The sequence below is a fragment of the Acanthaster planci genome, linkage group LG01, assembly GCF_054643075.1.
Source record: "Acanthaster planci isolate LZ-2023a linkage group LG01, COTS_SCS, whole genome shotgun sequence".
In the NCBI taxonomy this organism is placed as follows: domain Eukaryota; kingdom Metazoa; phylum Echinodermata; class Asteroidea; order Valvatida; family Acanthasteridae; genus Acanthaster; species Acanthaster planci.
In genome coordinates this window covers 23362280-23383576 of record NC_141777.1, presented here as the reverse complement: position 1 = coordinate 23383576, position 21297 = coordinate 23362280, and the positions used below count along the sequence as shown (strand labels likewise).

At 39.3% G+C, this 21297-nt stretch overlaps 1 long non-coding RNA gene across 3 annotated transcripts; it reads left to right on the top strand.

Annotated features, from left to right (window-relative positions):
- Positions 1–1024: 1024 nt before the first annotated feature.
- LOC110978379 (uncharacterized) lies at positions 1025–16408 on the top strand. Of its 3 annotated transcripts, XR_015427983.1 has the most exons (6): positions 1025–1383; positions 2213–2363; positions 2644–2775; positions 2888–3094; positions 13067–13164; positions 16273–16408. It is a non-coding gene; the product is annotated as an uncharacterized LOC110978379 (long non-coding RNA). The 3 variants fall into 3 exon arrangements; XR_002598053.2 differs by having other exon boundaries at positions 13067–16408; XR_002598054.2 differs by lacking the exons at positions 2213–2363; positions 13067–13164; positions 16273–16408 and having other exon boundaries at positions 1028–1383; positions 2888–3527.
- Positions 16409–21297: the final 4889 nt, after the last annotated feature.

The following is a 21297-nucleotide window of genomic DNA, read 5'->3' as shown; positions in this document are numbered from 1 at the left end:
AATTTTTACTTATTCAAGGTATTCCAAAATATTTATTCCAATATTTATTTGCAAAAATTTACAATATTCACAAAATATATCAAATTTGCCGCCAGCATACATCCAGTGATAAACAAAGTCTTCGAAGTTCGATGGGCCACCCTGTAGTGTTGACTGCACCAACCTGTAGTGAAATCCAATGTGAACAGAGGACTATTCTTGTAAAGAAATCCACGGCAACGATGAGAGACTGTCGTCTAGCACGGGATCAACTCGGAAAACTGGAGGTGCCTGAAATGCCATATATATATATAGAGAGAGAAATATATAAAACAATTTTAAATCTTTGATCTTATAGACAACACTCCACAAAAGCAATTAAAGAACACGGCATTTCCTGAAACAGGAATTCAAATTTGTGCAAATATTCCTGGCATTCGCACTTAATTATGAACTACCTTCTAATAGTACCCTCTTTACTTGTTTCTAACTTATAGATTTCTAAATAACAGCAAGATGATCCCCTCGGGTGCGCTATCCGGAAACAACAGAAGCAGTTGCTATAAAGCTGTCTGGCAGGCCAGGAGCTGCTTTTTAACAGTAACAAGGCTGATGGCATAAATGGCTACGGTATAAGGGAAGTTCCATTTGTCTTTGTTAAAGATGTGCTTGCCATGATATTGGACTGCATGTACCGACTTAAATGGTAATTCATTATTTGATTAAAATCAGACATAGGCTTATGTAATTCTATTCATTTCAAGATGAAAGTTTCTTCAAATGTTATTCCTCTACCTCTGCAGTTATGATGCACTCACGCTACACAATGATATAGCCCCCAAGAGCATAGTGTGGATCAAGATGGGAGGGGATTAAGGAGGGAACTCCTCCAAGATGGACTTTTAAATCGTCAATATGGAACGCCCCAACGCCCTACAAATTCAATGTGTTTTCATGCATTGAGGCAATGGATTCAGTGGCCAATATTGAACTAGCAGGTCCCCCTCCCCCCTCCTTTTGAACAGATTTCAAGACCTACCTCTACAAAATGGACTTAAGTTGTTTCTGGAATCGTTTTATTGAATCACAGGCTTCCAGTCAGATTGAAATTAAGAAGAAACATAAAGAAATGTAATAATATTAACTATTTATTTCACGCAATTCTTAACATGCTACATGTAGTTAGTTATAACATTCAGGTGGTATTATTTTGGGTCCTTAGAAATGAGTGGGAAGTGTGCTAATGAATATGTGTCACTTTTAATGTGTTCAGACTTCCAATTACATCCCCATCCTCGTCTGAAATCGCACACATGCTCTTGTGGATTGTGCATCTATATGAGTCTTCTGCTTTGGAGGTCACGAATTGCTGAATAAGATGTATGGACTAATATGGCTGCAGTGGTAAGCAGAAAGTTTTGAAATTATACTACTGATTACTTACATGGGTAATGAAATCTGAAGTCTCTCGGGGTAAGGTTGTTTGTAAGACTTCCTTGAACTGTCCTTTCATCATATACCAGAAAAGCAAGAATTATGCTAAATAGTGTGACTATCTTTCTCGTGCCATTTGCATCCTGTTACTGTTGCATCTACTGCCTGGCCAGCAAAATCGTCCTGTAACAGCGGGTCAGTGAATGAGAACAGAGCCAGCCACGTACTCTGTCAAACATCAGAAGGCACTATCACCAATTTCTGCAGAATGAATCAAGGCAACCATATGCCAAAGGAGTCTCTTTAAATTTGTTGAACAGACCGTTAGTACCAGTTGAAGTTGATCATGTGCATATATGAAACTACATTGTATTAAAAATACCTAAACGTATCTGTGCCCTGTGATGTTTAGAACAAATTTGAATGAGCCATCGAGCAAAACCGCCAACATTGACTTGTTTGGCTAAGTGAGATTAATATGCAGTTGTAACTTTTACGAGGAGGCCAACGTTTGTGTAAAGTGTTACAGTTAAATACAATGCACAACACTGACAGAGTAAACACTACCCAACCTGAAGCTTTCACGCCATGTTCATTGCACGGCATCATTTTGCAAACAGCATCTTGCTAAATGTACTTGAGTGTTACCATTTAATAATAGTTCAACGTATTTAAGTTTTGGGATTGTTGTACCCACCATTCCCATTTCTCTTGGTGTGTACAAGAAGCTGTCCGACCGTTTTAGAGAGACATCCACAATCTTGACGCAGAAATTTTCCATCTGTGTGTCATAACCCAGGACAACATGCATCCAACCAACCTTAATAATCATATTGCTCGTGCAATAGAGAGGCTCAGCAGTATCCAAGAGCAACCCTTCGACAAGAATGCTGCACTTGAATGTGCTGAAGAAGAACTTCTGCTATACGTGGAATGACAATCAGAATTTGGTTGGAATATCTGTTTCTCCTTTTACAGCAAATTGCTCTTGAAATTGGCGAAACGTCTGCTTTTATAAAAGAGGAAAACACAATCATACTGTGGTGGCAAATAGAAACGTCACAAGTAGAGAATACATTTACATGTGCACTAATCATTTACATGTACTCTCTTTAAAGCTTTCAATCCCCACGCTTGTATGATCATTCAGTTAGGAACTTCTTTTTAATTTGGCTTTAGACAAAACAAGTTAGTGTGTTAATACGTTTTTCTTACCATTGTGTTTTGTAGGAAAAAGAAGCTGAAAAACCACAGCTGCATATGCAACTGGGCCTGTGGTTAGCTCCCTTGATAAGATACTCAATGAGTTCAGTGTTCAGAGACAGGTGTACCTTGGCAAAGCCTTTGTAGGCAATTATGTCCGTAAGTACTGTCATGTATAACAGACCGATACAATAATTCATAACCAAACAAAAGTAGGTCAAATTCCTGGGGCAAATAAGATTTAACGTGTACCACTTGTATTTTCAAATAGCTTGAAGTGATAGAGGCCCCACCAGAGCTCCATTAGATGCAACTGAAAGACACCTGACAGACAACATGTCCTTAGGCACACAAGAAAGGCTACAGCGGAATGCTACAACTGTTGAGTATTTTTGTGAAATTCTCATGAAATTTGAAGATGTCAACATTTGCATCAACCACACCCGCCCAGTCAGTGGTAATGACATCCATTGTACAGGTAACTACACCAGCATACATCAATGAGTGACATCTTTAAGCGCTCAGTGGTACCATTCCTTCATTTTGTAGAAGTGGCTAAGAAGGAGCAGTTAACCAGCTATCGACGAATTTTCCTTGGTGAAAACGTCACTCTAAATCTCCACCGACTGCACGATTACAGTGTTGACCAACTGCGTCAGTTCAGAGCAGGTTTTGGCCTTCTCAATGAACAAGGTGGCATGGTCATCCACTCTGAGGTTTATAAAATAGGCCAAGTAGTCCACGGCATGAAAAATGATGTTGAGCGGTTGATGACAGCCATGAGGCTTCATCATGTCAGCACAACCTCTGAAGTTACGTTGTCTATGGTAAAATTTCTCGTGTACGAAACTACAGGGATGAAATTGTCAGTTTTGAAAAATATCTGAAACTGTGTATTAAGAGTCTGTCAGATGCATTTCTTTATACATGAATACCAATAATGCTATTGGATTCAAAAATCTGAATTCAGAGAAATGTCTGAAATATCTCATGCCTGAAACTACATGGTGGGTTACATGATGATACATACCGGGTATGTAAAATGGCTTCTCTGTTGCAAAAAAATTGGATCAAAAAGTCAATTTTATATATGCTTACACGTATTTCGAATGTTACACATAACAGATATGTGCCTTCACAGTCTGCATACGTGTTGAACACGCTGATGGGTGTCCAGCAAATGAGAAAATTAAAGGTTTCACTGTGGACACTGCATACATGTTTGTGTGAGTGAACTATAACGGGGATGTGAAGGTACAAGTACATTATTTTGCTTTCACATCTCGTGTGTTTAGGGCCGACTGGAAATGTGGCTGCAGGGCTACATGAATTTAACCACATCATTTACATGGTTACATCACCGCACCTGTACAATGTACGTCGTGTAATATACATGTACATTTATGGTAGTCTACGTGTATAACGTACAATAATATGGTTGGTATAGGCCTAATTTGTTCCGTGGGTTTTGCACGCAACATCCACATAACACTGCCTTTGGGACAGATTGCGTAGGTATTCTTGAGAAATTAACAAAAAATAATTTCAAAAGCAGATTAGCTTAGATCATTTAACATTAAAGTAGGCCTCTGTGTTTCCAAAAAGATGGGTAATTTCATTTTTTTCAGATCACACAGCTTTAGGCCTAAATTTGTCATGTCAGTCTGTGTGGCTACATTCCAGGTATAATAATGCGTTAAAAACCGCAGCGTTTGTATGTACATGTAATGTAAACCAAAAATAGCAAGTACATGTGTGCGCCAATAGCATCATCATATTTTTATAAAATGCACGTGATGTACATGTACGAGTACATACATTTGCATGTACTGTATGTAAGCCCACGTGTACATGCTCAATGTAGCCCGATGCTGAAACTAAAATTATGAAGACTGTCCCACGAATGCTCTTAAAACTGCCTGTAAAGGATACTTACAACAAATCTGAGGGACTGCTTGTTGGAAAACCACTGAATTTAAAAAAATACATGGAACGGATAAAGACCCACACCGCACCAGAGAAAAATCTGGCAAAGGCTGGTACCCGTCTTCCGTTTCTAAAGATCACTTCCAACACTTGTATACCAACCAAATAATTTTTGAAATATTCATTAGTATTTGTGGAAATGTGTTCATATTTGTATGATGTTGTTTATAAGACTGCCCAACAGAAATGGAGCGCTTTTAAGGCTTCATTCAACCCTACAAAAACGGTCAAATTAATACGCTTAATCATTGGACCGTACGCCGGAGAGCACAAATTAAAGGGTAAGCAGAAGAAATCTTGCTTATCGTATAATTTATTTTGATTTGATCTGAAAGAAAAAAGAACATGACATAGAAATTACAGTTAACTTGCATGTTTGAGTAAGTAAAATTAACAGTCTAACAGAAATTACAAGCGGAGAACTATGTAACTGTTAAGTCGACCACTGTGCTTGAAAACTGTCCTTGCATGTATATCCTGATACGTGACAACTGCTGATCTTTACTTTCTGTAAACTGCATAGACAAAGGTGGATGACAAAAACACGTGTTAAGTAACTGTCCAACTATAGAGGGCGTGCTGTTATTCATCTGGCCTGTCCAGGTCCCTGGAATAATCATGAATATGTATGATCTAAACTCAAACAAGACACTCTTTTTTAGCGCTTTGCGACAGCCGTGTGCAGAAGAGTTTGCAGTTTTCAAGAGGAATGCCTAGCAAGATGATCGGCTCTCATGACAAAAGGGCTTGTAAGATGAACTGCTCGCAAGACGAACGCTGGAAAGTTGAAGTGCTCATAAGACGAAGGGCTCCCAAGATGAAGGGCTTGCTAGACAAAGGGTTTGTAATAGTAAGGTCTTGCAAGATAAACGGCTCTCAAGACAAAGGTTTTAGAAGATGAAAGGTTCACATCTTGCTAATGACTTGCAACACAAATTGCATGCATTACGACGGGTACACATGAAGGACTTCACCAGAGGAGAGGCCAGAAAGAATCTCGCGTGAAACGAAGGGCTCGTAAGATGAATGGCTCATAAGACAAAATGCATGCAGTACAAGGGCATGGAGGACGACGGGCTTGCAAGGCGCTTGGTTTTGAAGGTGAATGACTTGTAAGGTGAGAAGGTATGAGAGAAACTCAAAGGCTTGCAATACGAACAAAACAAAACAAGGGCACATGAAATGAAAGGCTTGCAAGAGGAAGGGCTCGCAAGATAAAGAGCTAACAAAATGAAGGTCTTTGGAAGTACGGGCACGTATGATAAAATGCTTTGAAGATGAAGGACTTTCAAGATGAGGGTCATTAAAATTATAGGTTTGCAGGAAAAAGGTTGCAAGGATGAAGGGTATGCAACATGAAGGACTCACTAGAAGATGAAGGCCCCTTAAGGTGAAGGGCTCACACGACAAAGGCCCTGGAAAATGAAAGGCGTGCAGCATGAAGGACCTGCAAGATTAAGAGCCGAGAAGACGAAATACTTGCATGGTAAAGGGCTTACAAGACAAATGACTTGTAGAGTGAAGGGCTCACCGGATAAATTTTTCAAAATAAGAAGGGCATGTAGCATAAGGAGAAAGTAGACAAGGGGCTCAGGAGACGAAGGGCTCGCAATTTGAAGGGCTAGGAAGTAAAAGACTTGCTAAACTAAGGGCTCACAAGATAAAGTCCTTGCAAGGTTTTGACAAAGAAGGTCTTGCAAGATGAAAGACTCGCAAGACGAAGTTCGCAAGATGAAGGGCTAGCGAGATGCAGTTTTTGGAAGATGAAGACCTTGTAACATGATTTTACTTGCCCTTCATCTTGTCTTCATAACAGATTGCAAGACAAAGGGCTCGCAAGTTTAAGGGCTCGCAAGAGAAAGGGATCGCAGAGAAGGGCTCGCTAAATGAAGGGCTTGAAAGACCAAGGCTAGGCCTAGCAAGATGAAGTGCTTGGAAGAGGAAGAGCTCACGAAGTGAGGCTTGGAAGACAGTTTTTAAATAAGAAGGTCTCTTAAGATGAAGGGCTAGCAAGACTCTCGACTTAGTCAGCGAGATGGACACTAAACTTTCTTGCACCCCACCCTCTTGGACAAGAGCTTGACGATTTTGGATCGAGCGTTGTCTCGGATCAAAATGCAGACACTCCCCAGAGTTGTGGGTGTTGTCTGGGATTGTTTTGTGTCCTGGAGCAGTTAAAAGGCCATCGTTTTCCAGAGGAGGTATGGCACGATGGTCTTTCTATTTGGCGGCGATGGAGCAGGTACTTGGCAGAATTTTCTCTGAGCACCGTTTCTATGTGCCAACTCTTGACGAAGCGTCCTCAACAAAAGATGGCAAGGAAGGGGACTGATGGGTATACGAAATGATCATGCAAAATGAAGACGGAGCAGGACAAATGACAGAGATGTTGGGTAAGGTAAGGGCACTCCAGATGAAGGCATGGAAACGAACTTCACGCAACAAGATAAAGGGTTAGCGAGAGGAAGTGCAAGCAAGATGAAATACACTGAAGACAAAGGGTATTGAAGGGCACACAAGGTGAAGGGCACCTTGGACCAAGGGTTTGAAAATGAATTGCATGAATGATATACAAGATACCGGGCATGATAGGCAAAGGGCTCTCAAGGTGAAGGGCGCACAAGCTAAAGAGCACAGAAAATGAAATACTTGCAAGATAAAAAACATGAAAAATTAAGGACATGCAAAGGAAGTGAACTGAAGAAAACATGGTATGCGAGATGAGGGGCATAAAGATGAGGTGATAGATAAAGCAAGTGTAGGATAAAGGGCACGCACGATGAGGGGCATTCAAGAAGATTTTACGAGTTCAAGGGCGCGCAAAATTGAAGGCTGGGAAAATGAAGTTCACGCATGGTTTAGGGCGTTCAAAAAGTCAATGATCGAGCAAGATGGGCACGCAAGATGATGGGCATACAAAATCAGGGGCACAGAAATTGATGGGCACAGTAGAAGTGCACAGAATAGAAGAAGAAATTCGAAGATGAATAGAATGAAAGATGAGGGCGCTGCGATACCCAGAGGAAGGGCCTATATTATATGAAGGGCAAAGAACAATGGACATGCAAGAAGAAGAATTAACGAAATGAATGAAAGGGAAGATGAACATGCAAAATGAAGGGTATGTATTAGATAAAGAGCATGCGAGATTAAGGACAAGAAATATAAAGAACATGAAAGATCAAGTTAAAGGATTATTGGCACATACGTGTTGGACGGAAGATGAAATGCACGAACAAGATAAAGGGCACGGAAGACAAAAGCCACTTGGGGGCGCTCTAGTTTAAGAATTTGCGTTGATGGGCACTAAAGATGATGGGCAGTTAATTAAAATGAAGGGCAAGCAAGAAGAGGAGGGCAAAGGAACTGAAGGACATGGGAATTGAGTCGAACGTATTAAGATGAAGTGGAAGAAAGAGGCAATGCTCGTGGAAGGAAGGGCCAAGCATAATGAAATTCAGAAATGTGGAAGGGCTTAAAAGAAAAAGGGCATTTCAAATGAAAAGCCGGTATTGAGCATCATCAAAGATGAGGTTTGTCTTCAAAACAGTGGCTTCTCCAGCGGGTAGAGGGAAGTTGCTCTCTTGGAGACACGTTGCAAAATTGTTGGGGGTATGAAGGAAATTGAAACATGTAACGAAATTTCAAAAACAAGAGACTGTGTTGAGTATTAGTCCTTTCTTGTCCCTACTTTTTAGCTGATGGCTTCTTGATCGCGCTTGGCAAGAGCAAATAGCAATCTGTGGATTCGGTTATCTTCTCTCAAATATTGATGCGTACATGCACAGTTGGAACACAGAATTGGCTTATGCATGACACTGCTTGCATCTCTTGACACTATTGCAGGTAATATATCTCTTGCATTATCGTTTTCAGGGCCAGTAGGTCGGCAATTTTGCCTCAAGAAAGTAATAGACAGATCGGTAACTTTTTTTAATCCGTCAACTAGACGGAAGGATGTGACAGTCACCTGATTCAGCGACTGTATTTCGTTTCATCAAGAATGTAAATGATACCCTAAACTGCATATCCTTGACGAAGGAAAACCTACAAAGCTAAAGTGCTTGCATAATAAATGACACAGCTACCTGCCTGAATAATCTCGTTTTTGACTTGACATAAGTCGCCAGGTCTAGTCGGGTTTTTATACATTTGTCACCTGCATTGGTTTTACGTTTCAGGTTTACATCCAAAGTGGAATCCGTTAACATTCATGTTTTGACCAGGTTACCAAAGTGAGATGGAGTTACGTTCAAAGTCTTGAGCTGATTTTGTCTATACATTAAGATGTGAGCAACGGTTTAGCTAAAAAGGAAGAAGGGGAAAAAACTTCCACATACGCTTGTATTATATGACTTGTGTACGTGCAGCCGCCAACTTTTTAAACGCAATCTTATTAGAGTAGGGCCTATGGCATACACATGGGCCAAACTGACTTTTGTTCCTGTTGAATTTGGGTCTATTTAACCACTAAAGAAATAAATACCAAATTCGGAGTTAGTTTTACTTGCAGGACTTGATCATGTGCTATGTACTCGCACTTTGCAAAGATATATACTTCACTGCAACAGCATAGTGCGGTATTGAAGGGTGTGCAGTTTGTATTGCTGTACGTGGTATGTACATAGCAGGGTGCATTGAACACGAAGTTGAACCAACTTTGCTTTTGTTGCTAAATGCGTGAGAATTTCTATACTCACTGCCAATATCATGGCAACTCATGACTGAATGTAGAAGTACCAACATTGATATTTTCAGTAATGGCGTCAATAATAGTTAAGAGTTTTTGGTTACACGTGTATGTGTAATAAACCTCTAAAAAAATCTCTCCGAGATTCGGAGAGTTCTGAGCTGGAACCCTATTTTCTGAGCCTTTCGGTAGGTATGCTCAGACTTTGGTCACTACATGAATTATGTAAGAATGCAAACAGATTAAAAATAAAAATGCAAACGGTAAAACCCATTCGTTTTCTTATCGAAACTTTATGGACAGATTCGAAGACACTGTTAGAGGTAACTTTTCTAAAATTCCAGCGTGTGAATGGATTTAACATTCAAGGGGTGATTAAGCCTATTGATGCGATTAACTGCACAGAAATTGTCTGCCCCTCTTCGTAATTATCACAGCTGTGGAGAAGGAATCTGTGCGATTTCTTTTCTCTCCTCCCCCAGGTCAGTTTCGTTCAAAGGAAAACTCTTCATTGCAACATCTGATAGAGACGGGGACTAGATCTTTAAAAGATCTTGTGTCGGTTTATAAATAATGTTCTGAATCAGAGATCTTTCTTACCAGAGATTGAGGGCAAGAATGCCTCGTATAGCAACCATACATGGCTGTCTGAATTTTTATCACATTTGAATTGATTAAAGGTTAATATTGCTCTGAGCAAAAAAACAGATGCAGGAAGGAAGTCGTTGTTTTGGGGCAATCAGATGATCTTGTCATGCTTGTCACACGTTGTTCGCATCCTGTCTGTGGTTCTGGAAAAAACTTTCACCAGCAACCTGTGAATGTGCTTTTTCAGAAAGGATGCGCTCTTACTTCTGCAGGCAGGTTGAAGAGTTTATGAATGTGAGGAAGTTGGGCAAGACCCTTATGATGAGGGGCTTTAATACAAGGCCCACCAGCAGATGGAAAACGTGAAATATCATCCCAGGAAAAATGCTAAGTACGTCAAGCATTTGTCCTGGGAGGAAGTAATTTTGGAAGTAACAATTACCGCTAATGGGTCATTAGGGAGACATTCCCATAAGAACGTGCACAAAATTTTTCCAACTTTACTGTCCCATAATTCAATATTCCCTATTCTGATCTGAACCAAACTTTGTATGTTTTCAATTTAGACCCTCAGTAATCTATCATCTCTCAAAATTTGGACGGTAAAATTGGGCCTCCTTCTGGTAGTTTGAAAATAGGGAGACACTGAAATGTCTCCCTAAAAGCCAATGTCTCCCTAATGCTGAAAAATTTACCACAAAATGTCTCCCGAAAGACATATTTGTAAATATAACGATATGAAAAAGTACAATATACAGTCTAATTAAATATGGATGTTATCGATTTGAGAGTGCCAGTTTAAAACCAAAATAAGTACCTTTGTGTACCTGCTTGTTTTCAGTTGTCGCTATTCATCAACACCACTCGTTTTGCATTCTGTCTTACAACATGTATGATTTCAATCTATTCATGTGGTGCGTGCACAAGTAGTATTTTCATGCATATGGTGGGGTAACACAAGAGTGCCACAGCGTGTGGTTTGGTGAAATCCAATCCTGCTGTAAACAGAGGAGTTGTCAGGGTCCTGATTATGTTTCTGGCAGGGCCATGAGTCCATTACATGCACAACATTTTGTTGAAATATGCGTTAGGATTGGCTTTTTGATGTAGATGTAGATGTAGGTTATGTTGAAACTGAACGGTGATCTTGAAACGTGGGGTAAGGGGAGAGCTCTAAAACAGAAATTGGCGCCTTGTTAAAGTTTTCAATTATGTTGTATGAAATAAGAAACATCTTTAATCGGTGATGATACTTGTTGAAATTGTAAAATGCTGCTTCGTACCGAAGTTGAATAAGAATTGCATCAAACCGTGTTTTGAAAGTAGGCCTGTCTCATTTGTGTTTACTTGAGACAGTTCTGTTTGTGTTGAAGTGATAAGGAAAACGCGATTGTCACTATGCTGATGATGATACTGTGTTTCAAGGGTCTCGTTCAGCAGCTGTGCGGTTTCTGGAGGGGTGCAATCTTGGCGGCGATTTGGTTGATGGGATGCCAAAGTCCTTAAATTGTCCGGCCATGGAAATTCCAAAGGGGTGGACATCTTATTAACAAGGAACACTGTTCATTACAGTAACGAGCCGTAAGTTTTGCCGTAACATTACACGGGAACAGTGCTTTTAAAGAGTTTATCCTCTGTCCTTGGGTTAATTAAACAACTTTGTTGGAAAATCTGGCTGATGGGCCATTACAAATTGGGAAAGTAAGCAAATAGTGTTTCGCATCATCGTATATATGTATATAAAATGCGGACCTCCTAGCTGATGAAGTCCATGTGATCACGCACACGTCCATACAGTTTTCCACTCTCTGAAAAACAGTTTTAAAGGCATTTGCAGGTCATGGTTGTTGCAAAATGTAGAGAAATGGTCTAGGAAATCAAAAATGCAGCTCAAAGGAATGGGCCAATAGGGCGAAATTTCAGCTTTTCTTTCGAGTTTTCTTACCATGAAAACAAACGAATGTCCACGTAAGGCACACAAACAAACGTGCAGGCGTGGTATACATAGTGTGGACCTCTGCACAAAAGAAGTCCACATAATTCCGGGTACGGTGGCATTGTGTGGACTCGCACACGTCTACACAATGCTTTCCCCTCTCTGAAAAAGGCTTCAGAGGCATTTTGGGTGTCAGTTTTATCGGTGGCAAATTGAAGAGGAACTTCCAGGAAATCATCAAAAACCCGGCTCGAAGAAGTTGTCCTATTGGTGGAAAAAGGAGCATTTCCCCGTAGTTTCCTTAACCACAGGAAATTAAAGGAATGTCCACACTTCGTATGTAAAACAGGTATGGGTGGATGTGTGGGTGTGTGTGACAAAATGCCCCACTCCCTTGGAAATGGGGGGGGGGTATTAAACCGCACGCCTCTCAACTCGATTTATGCCTCTCGGTGGGGGTACCCCGAGGGTACCCTTAATGTGCATTGGACGAATGTATTGGTTGGCAGCTGACCTTGTGTTTACTGATATCATTGCTAGTAGCTTATAGCTTATAGTAGCTTATAAAGAGTAAATATTCCATCGTCCGCGTGAGTAGAAGAAACCACTCCTCATTTGACTATGATGGGACGAGGGCTGAGTGTGTGCACTTTTTGTTTGAAGGGTTGCTGCAATCAGTATGTTTGAATACAATTAAAAGCACCTTTGTGTCCCTCGGGTATATTACTGCCTTTTTTGTTTATGTTAATGAAATTTCCATGTTCCTGAGCAAAACTGTAACGTCATCTTAGGAAGAAAGCTTACGCGTTAAATTGGTTTGTATATTAAAAAGTCATGCATTTTTGTAGATTCTGTTGACCTTAAGTTTCTTTTCTTTGCTTAATCATTGTTTATGTTCATGGCGATAAGTGGGCGCCAGTGCTTTTCTCAGAAATGTTTTCAGTTATTAAATTCTTGTTCACACTGTCGGTAGAAAACCCTATGCAATGAACTGTGTCTTCCTTGAATGATATTTCAGTTGTCCAGGAAAGTACAGGTATTTTGAAGTGCTTGAAAAGTGCACCGTTCAGTGCATTTAGCCAAAAGGATTGTAAAAGGCTGTTCATACTTTCAGGAAGAGTGCACAGTTGCAGAAAATTTGTGTCTAAGAAAATTGCATTGCAGCTGCCCTTAGATTCTGTTGTCAACCAATTTCAACTGACCGAAAAAAGTCTAATTCACGATATTTCTGTCTGTAATCCTCCCCTTAGGCATACACCACAAGCCTGTAGACTCCATTGGCCAGACCCCAACCACTGCAGAGTAAGGAGTGTTGAAGATCAGTATTCTCAAGATGCCCATATGACCGGTAAATGACATGGTAGTAAGAAACATCCACCTCGCTGCTCGGAGTTATTTTGGGGGCGTGGCTACTTTCAGTGGCATAGTGAAATGTAGTCGTGGAAGGGACTTGAGGGATGCATTTGTTACCATAAAACAGTCGTACAGGCTCAGGCATGACCGAGGACTGACCTGGAGACAAAATCATCACATGGAGAAGAAAATCACCACATGGAGTAATAGTGTTATTTTAGGGACATGTTCATTTTGCAATCAGAATTGTGAAGTGAAACTTTTTATTGGAGAAACGAGTACAGTCCTTTTCCCATACTTCAGGATATATGCACCTATTTGACACTTGATGGAAGTACCTTTTGAGTGGTACGTGGTGCTCATCATGATCATATTTTTTTCCCATTTTCTTACTTCGAAAGTGTTGCAAATGAAGAGAAACAATTTATTCTAAGCACTATCAAAACTTCACCTATCTCTCTTTTCCCTAAATGGATCTACCACTAGTGAGATCTGTTGGAAAGTGTACTTACGCTACCATTAGGTCGTAATTATTAATCGGCCTTCCTCATAAAGAAGCGAAATCATCGGCCTTTCTGAGGCAACGAATAGCACGAAAAAAAGCACTCATGAATTGAATAGAGCAACGTCGATTAAGGCAATGCCCGATTATCACTAAATATTTGGTAATTTCTGAACAGTTACCGAAACAAAACATTAACTGGGACAAATGGTAAGACCTCCAAAAAGTTCTTTGTTCCATTTGGCATTTTCTCAGTCTGATCAAGAGGCATTTCACGTTCAAAGCATCGCAGTAACAAAAACCAATTCCTGGTAATAACGTCGTTTTTCTTTTTTCCTTCGTCCATGTTTAGGACGGAACATCCCATATGATAATAGGCCTGCACTGGCGATTTCCATTATAAAAAGAATAATAACCTCATCTGACTGATGAATCATAACAGTTTAATTACTGTGATCTTTTTTTCGAACGCTATTTTCTGATTTCTGCATAGTCAGTTTTACAAGAAAAAGTAGGCCTTTATGAAGGTGTGTAGTAAAGCGTATCAGCCGGCTGTCATTACCATGTAATTAAGTTCCATTTTTCATCGCCGTGGTTCATGTAAGTCAGTGGACCTATGTTTCTTGATTGCGCCAGATGTAGTACGGAGGATAATGACCAAGATTTTTCATTCCCGGCACAATCGTAAGTGTAAGCCACCTTTTCGTCGCATATGATGTACACTTATTTATAGTTATTTATAGCCCACATTTTCGAATTTATAAGGGAGAAACAACTGAGAAAAAATGCTGAAAAGTTGGTGAAGAGCTTTCGAGGTGGAGTGAGGCTGACATAAGTATTGCTGTTGCAGTACTTTAAATATTTTATTTAACTATCAAAATATATGCTTGCCAAAAAAACAAAAAGCAAATTATAGATACAACATGAGAAATTTACACCTTTCAGAATGGTCAATACGTTAATGCTACAAGTCAGCAGTGTTTACAGCTGATGTAAATGTTTGCCTTGATTTGTGTACTCCTATTCCGTGCAGTTCTTCTGGTCCAATATGGCGATGCTAATGTCAGAAATTGGATTTAAAAGACTCGTATAGTTCTCTAAAAAAATAATTACCTGCAAAGGAGAATTCAAACTAAAATCAAAATTGCCTCATGGCGTCACTCTCTGCATAGCGTACCTTATGGTCCACATAGGGTTAGGGAATGTACCTCAAAGAAGTGGTATACACTAAACCTCTAATTCAACATACCCTCTGTTAACTAGAATACATTATGAAAAAGATTCGTCCTCACCGCAGAATATTCCTTTCATGTGCTTAAACGAAACATCTGTGCCACAGTTCTCAACTTTCGTGCAGACCAGAGTTCGTATGTTACTTAGAAGATAAGTTACAGATACTTTAAAATTGCAATTTACATTTTGTGCTCTAAGGAACATTTCAACAGTGATGTGATGTGCTGAGTTTGTAAGTGTTGCTACAAGGATTGGATTCTTCTACGGTTGAACATCCTTGGGAAAAGTGCACTTTTAGATTAACAATGGTAGTACACCCATAGAGCCCGACTTTAATGAGAAAATTTATCTCTTGCACTCAAAGAAATCTCATTTCAGAACATGCTCTTGGGGAAAAACCTAATCCCGTTGATTGCTCAAGAAGAAACCGCAGATTTTTCTGTTTTGCGGTTACATTAATGTGTGTAGAGCATAAGCGTTGTTTTTGCCGCGGCCTGCCCGGAGGAAAATGTGTCTATTCTAAAGTGTAGACACAATAATCCTTGATTAACAAAAAAAAAAACCCAAACCTCGTGCCTTTTGTTGGGGGATTCTGTGTCTGTCCATGTACTCCTCATTCGTTGTCGCTTACTTGCTAAAAGATTTCATCTAGGGAAAATTTGAACCTATGAGCAAATATATGTATCAAATATTTCGTGTACTTTGATTTTTTTAAAATCAGAGGTTAGCTTCATGTGAAAGCCTTTGCGTTACTTGAAGAGAACGTGCTCCTTAGTTGTCTTATTCACCATTGTACCATTGTATTGAAATTGACCCGTGCATTATTCACAACCTTTTTCTTTTTAAGTTAACTCTCCACAGGGGAACCTACTTCGTTGCTTGAAGCATACGGATACCGTATTTTTATCCGAAACATTTTTTTTCACATTGTTCACACAAAAAATTTTGTAAATCACCTGGAAGAAGATATCTTAGCTTCAAAATGTAATATGTTATTTGATATTAATATTATTGAACGGTACTGAATTTTACACATTGAAGTGGTGAAATGAACCCACGTACAATTTTTCTTCATCAAATCTGTATGACTTCGTAGCATGTTGAGCCGAAAGTCAAGCCGAGAGTATTTGATACAGTACTGGATTTTTATCTGCATGGGTGGAAGTAGAAAACGTGCATAAATGTGCATTCATTTTCATTTGCTGTAAATCAAATTCGCAAAATATACGTTCAATTTGATAAGAATATTTAAGGTTACACGAATCATGTATGACACCTTTTTGATAATGATGAATAAGCATTACAGTGTGTATGTTATCAAACTACACAATTAAGGTCTTAATCATTAATCTGTATCTTCCCGTTCAGCCATGGCAAGAACGCCTGTATAAACCTGTGCATCTCTACGATACGATCGTGACAAAAACGTAGCACAAGAAGGAAGGTTCCACCAGCGTCGATGTTCATACAGGATTCGTACATTTGTCTTTCCAAAGACAGCATGAATGGCTTATTTCAATGACAAATATTCCAACATTTAACGAATCAACTAAACCCTTCTAAGAATGTAACTTCTGTTAGCACACAAACGGATTCCAATTCTTGACCAGGCATACTTTAAATAACACTTCGCGCGAAATTGCCTGCATATGTTGCAAAAATAAGTTCAAATTAAAATGAATTCAGGGTTGCAGAGGTGTATTCAATTTTGTGCGATATCGGGAAATTGAACGTTGATTCTTATTTGTTAAATAGAAACGGGGATATGAATGTTCGTTCTATGTCGCTCAAAAACGAAAGCTATTACTAATTCATTTACACATTTCCGGGAATTAGCCGAGAAAGCCATGGTAACATTCGGTATTCCTCCAGATAGTCGTCAAGAAAACGGAATAATTTCACAAGGTGTTTTTTTCAAAAGTCATTTCACTTATCAGCAGGTCTCAACTTCCGATAATCAGCAATTACTCACCGGTCACTGGACCCAACCATGCAGTCTCATTTTTAAACAGCATTTTCGGTGATACGCGCAATCTCAATTCAGAATTTCAAGCTTATACTTTCATTAAGTATGAGGTGAATAAAACTTTATTTGCTAGGTTCTAAATGTCAATTCAGAATGCTAAGCTGGAAGGAAACCCACAGGACTTCTTTCTTCCCAGACATATTGCCTTTCGGTACTTGACTTTTACTCAAAGTGGTTCAGGCTTGTCTGGCATTGCAGGATGTTATTACAATGTCTGAATGCCTGCATCACCTAATGATGAACAGGCATCTTATTAGAAAGGGTCCTTATGGTTTCATTTTTTTCTTAACGTCTATGGTACGCGCTTGTTGGCCCTTTTTCTTCTGTTAAGCTTGTCAGATTAAGTTTAAGTTCGAGTCATCTTTCAGTTTCGTCCTTTTTCATCTTAATAAATACATCAAATGATTGATGTAAAAAAATCATATCTTTGCATTTCACTGTCCAAACAGACGCAATCGGATATGAATTCAAATCAGACTCTGGCGCAAGGTTACAAAGCCAGGGGATATCCTATCGTTATTTATGTGGATGCTGACCCCAGTTAAGATTCAAGCAGTGCAACCTAATACAGACTTGTTATCGATAAGTGACAAAGGAAACAATAAGACAAGGAATAAACGACCGTACGGGAAAGAGGCCTATTGAAGGGAATGTTTGTAGCACAATGAGGCTTTTGTTGCAGAAACGAGGAATTGACGTGAAGAAACACTGAATTCTCTCGTGACAAACCAAAAAGAGACAATACTTTTTTGTGAAGAGATCTGGAGTGATTTGTTTTCTAAAATTTGTATTTTCTGAACTCACTGAATTTTTCCTGAAATCTTGGGTGCTACAATAAAGCAATAAAGTTGTTTGAAAGTCAGATGGGAAAATAGTGAAATTTAGGATCCTACAAACTGTATACATTCTAAAATGTTTTGTTGATAAACCAGTCGGCCTAATTTTTTGTTGTCGGACTGTTTGGTTTATTCTTTTGACGGGCTTCTAAAGAAACCAACAGTTTTTTTTAACAGAGCACCGCCTAAATAGATTCTTATGACTGGGACTTGGTAGGAAGTGCAAGTCTTTCTTTTTATGCCCTTCATTGGAGAACTTTTGTAGCGGATTGAAAGGGAGGCTGCACTAGAGTTAACTAACTATTGGACTGTTTTGGTTCTAGTACTGCTGTCTGTGCAAACGGCGAATGGCAGCCGAGTGTATTTGGACTCCTCTGTAACATCTATTTATATAAAGGCTATTTATTATCACCATCCAGCAATAGTAAACTGCCAGTAATAGGAAGGGATTCAAACATAAAGTAGGCTTACAAAATAAAACTGCAATAAAATTACATGATAAATTACCACCCACTCAACAGTCTGGCGGTATCTTGTTCATACTAAGAATACGCAGTTAAAGGATCAAGGAAATGAATTTTTCTTAGAATCACCTGTTGTGTATCTCTGTACTCTTCTTCTACGTATGAAGACTGTTTGACATCTTTTTTGAGTTACGTGAACTGAACGGTTCACTTTTTCAAACATTAAAAATTGACCGGGCATTTCTGGACAAGTGGGGGCGCTTTTGCTTTGATGTAAATCCAGGAAGACATGGGCCGTTTTCCAATACTCAACTTTGTCTCCGTCGCAGGCTTCTTCCCCGAAACCAATCCCCGATTGTGGGCCTGAGGCGTTTCAATGAAATTGGATTTCTGTGATTTTTGGCCCTCTTGCATCATATTTGATGTTTTGAGGCACCATTAGACTAATTATTGCGCTTCTAGCTTCAAAGTCAGGTAGTAAAAAAAAAATAAATAAACAGCTGAAGCCTGAGACGGAGCCGAAGTTGAGTATTGGAAAACGGTCATGGTTCAGGTTGCATGTTCTTATATTCAAATTGTGAACCCCAAAGTTGCTATCTTGGAACATTTCTGAGAAAAGGATTTTTGCTGGAATATTGCCATATACTTACACAGCAATAAATATCCAAAGAAAAGTGAAATCTGCTTTAGCAATGGTTACAAAAATCTAGAATTTATTTTGTGCACAAATCAGTGCAACATTGAGATTTCAGTACCTTGGATAACATCATAGTTCTGCTCATGAATATGCAAATTACATTAGCATAAAACAAAAAGCATCAAAGTATTGGTTACAATAGGAAAACAAAAATTTAAAATAAAGTTAACTGAAACACAAAGATGCAATTTAAAGGGTTTTTAGTGAAATTTATAAATATATTTCTATTCCCAGATTCCTTTAATATCATATGGTATTGTATTGACTCTTATAAAGTGGGCTTTGATATTTTTCACACTTTAATTGAAATTGTGCAGCTATTTAGTTAAACCTACTTTTCTTTCAGACACTACATGTGTAATTCATACTGCTTTGGTTTCACTGGAAAAAAATTGTTTTTGTAATCTGTTCCATTTCTGAGTAGCTTGTTTCATGAATCATGTCACATCCGACCCGTCGCATAATTGATTAATTGACTACTCTGCTTTAGCAGGACATAACTTGCGCTATAGTCCACTTTCCGGCGAATCAGTTGTCACGTTGCATCCCCCAGTCTTGTGAATAAAAAGCAGGAAAATGGACCGCGCATTACCGTTACAGGACAGTCACATTGTCTGAGTTTATGCAGTTGTATACAGTCCATTTGTTCCAATCACATTTGAAAGGAAGTGTCACTACATGGACTCGGGCTTAGTGGCCGCTAAGTGTTTTGTTAAACTTGAGTAACCTAGAACTGAAGTAGTTGAAGTAGTTAAAAGTGTTACCCAAGTAAATCAGGATAGAAATCCTCGCAGTGTTCTTTTGCTGTAAGTACATGTACTGTTCTTTATGTGCATGTACATGCAGCTGAAGTTGTTTTAGTCTTTTAAATAAATTAATATGTGAAAGGAATTTATTAGACTTTTTGGAAAGGCACTTGAAAAGATATCGGAAAAATTTATTATTTCCTGAGTTTTGGCCCCTCAGCACTGAGAATATGCTACTATTACAATAAATAGCATGCCTTGTAAAACACGTCAGAGTTTGCTGCGAAATTACGACTTTTCACCTTATTTACGTTCAAATGAGCGCTTCTACAGAAAGGAGGTCATCTTCATTTCCAACCCTTGACCTAACCTGTTTTCTATAATTCATTCTTTCATTCTGTTTTTACATTTCACTTTCCAGTTATTTTGTTCCAATTCGCAAAATGTATTGGGTATATATTGAGGTGTTTGCTCGTTGTGATTTCGTTTTTAACCACGGCAGCTCAGGTTGGAGCATTCTTTGCGGGCGGTATATGTACTGTAGGCCTAGGGTACTTGTACTTGTGACAATTCGTCAGTGCGTGAGTCAACTTGCAACAAATAGGGTTACAGAGAACCCTGTACTGACAAGCATCCGATCATCCGCCGCAGCCAAGAGGCCAATAGCAAATATACACCTTGAGTTGACGCGTGACTCTCACCCCTTAAGCTCCACCCATCGTTTTCTAGCTATATGCCTTATTCTCATCATGGAGGAAGGAATTGCCCACATGGCTGATTAACAACATCACCAATACTTTTCTCTCTCTTTCAACATCTACAACAATGATAAGTTTGGCTGTGAAACACAACAGTTTGCACAATCCTGGGCCAACAAGTCAATCGTTGGTGCGGTTCAATCACTCCCCCCGCATAATAACATGAATCGTCTCCATCAGCCAATCTACACCGAGTTTCTGAGACGCTGATGATGTGTGCAGCAACGTACAGTCTTCAACAGGTTTCTGTGTGACGCGATGAGGATTACAAACCATCTGCCTTTCCCTCAGTGGATCATAAATCTCAGGCAGGTTTGATTGCTTCTTGCATCAGATGCTTATTTTCTCCAGCGTCGGTGTTCGGACAGCCACGGCGTGTTTTCCGACCGACTAATGCGCCTGTGGTTACAAGGAACTGGATTTTTCTACGTGAGTATCTGTTTTATTCAGACCTGGAAAACAATTGTTCAGAGAATGTCGGGTAGCGCTCAACCAAACCAAAGGGCAATTTTTATCAAATTGTTTCTGAGAGCAGGAATACTTGTGAAACAAATGTGGGGCTAGACTTTTTAAAATAATGAAATTAATTACAGTTGAAAGTGTAATAAGGCTTTAGAGAGCACCTCTAAGGAAAACATTTTTCTCTGTTCACTCTGTGATAGTTGAGTTCTGAAGACAAATGACACTGCGTTTGATTTGGATGCTTCCATATTTATTTGAACAGATAAAATCAGAGAAAACACGTTTTTCTCAGAGGTGCTCTTTAATTAGTTTAGAATTGATATCTGTTTCATTACACTGAGTTTTTTGGTTGAAGCACTTGTTCCCTGTGCGACCTGTATTTTATTTTGTTCAGCTTAATTTAC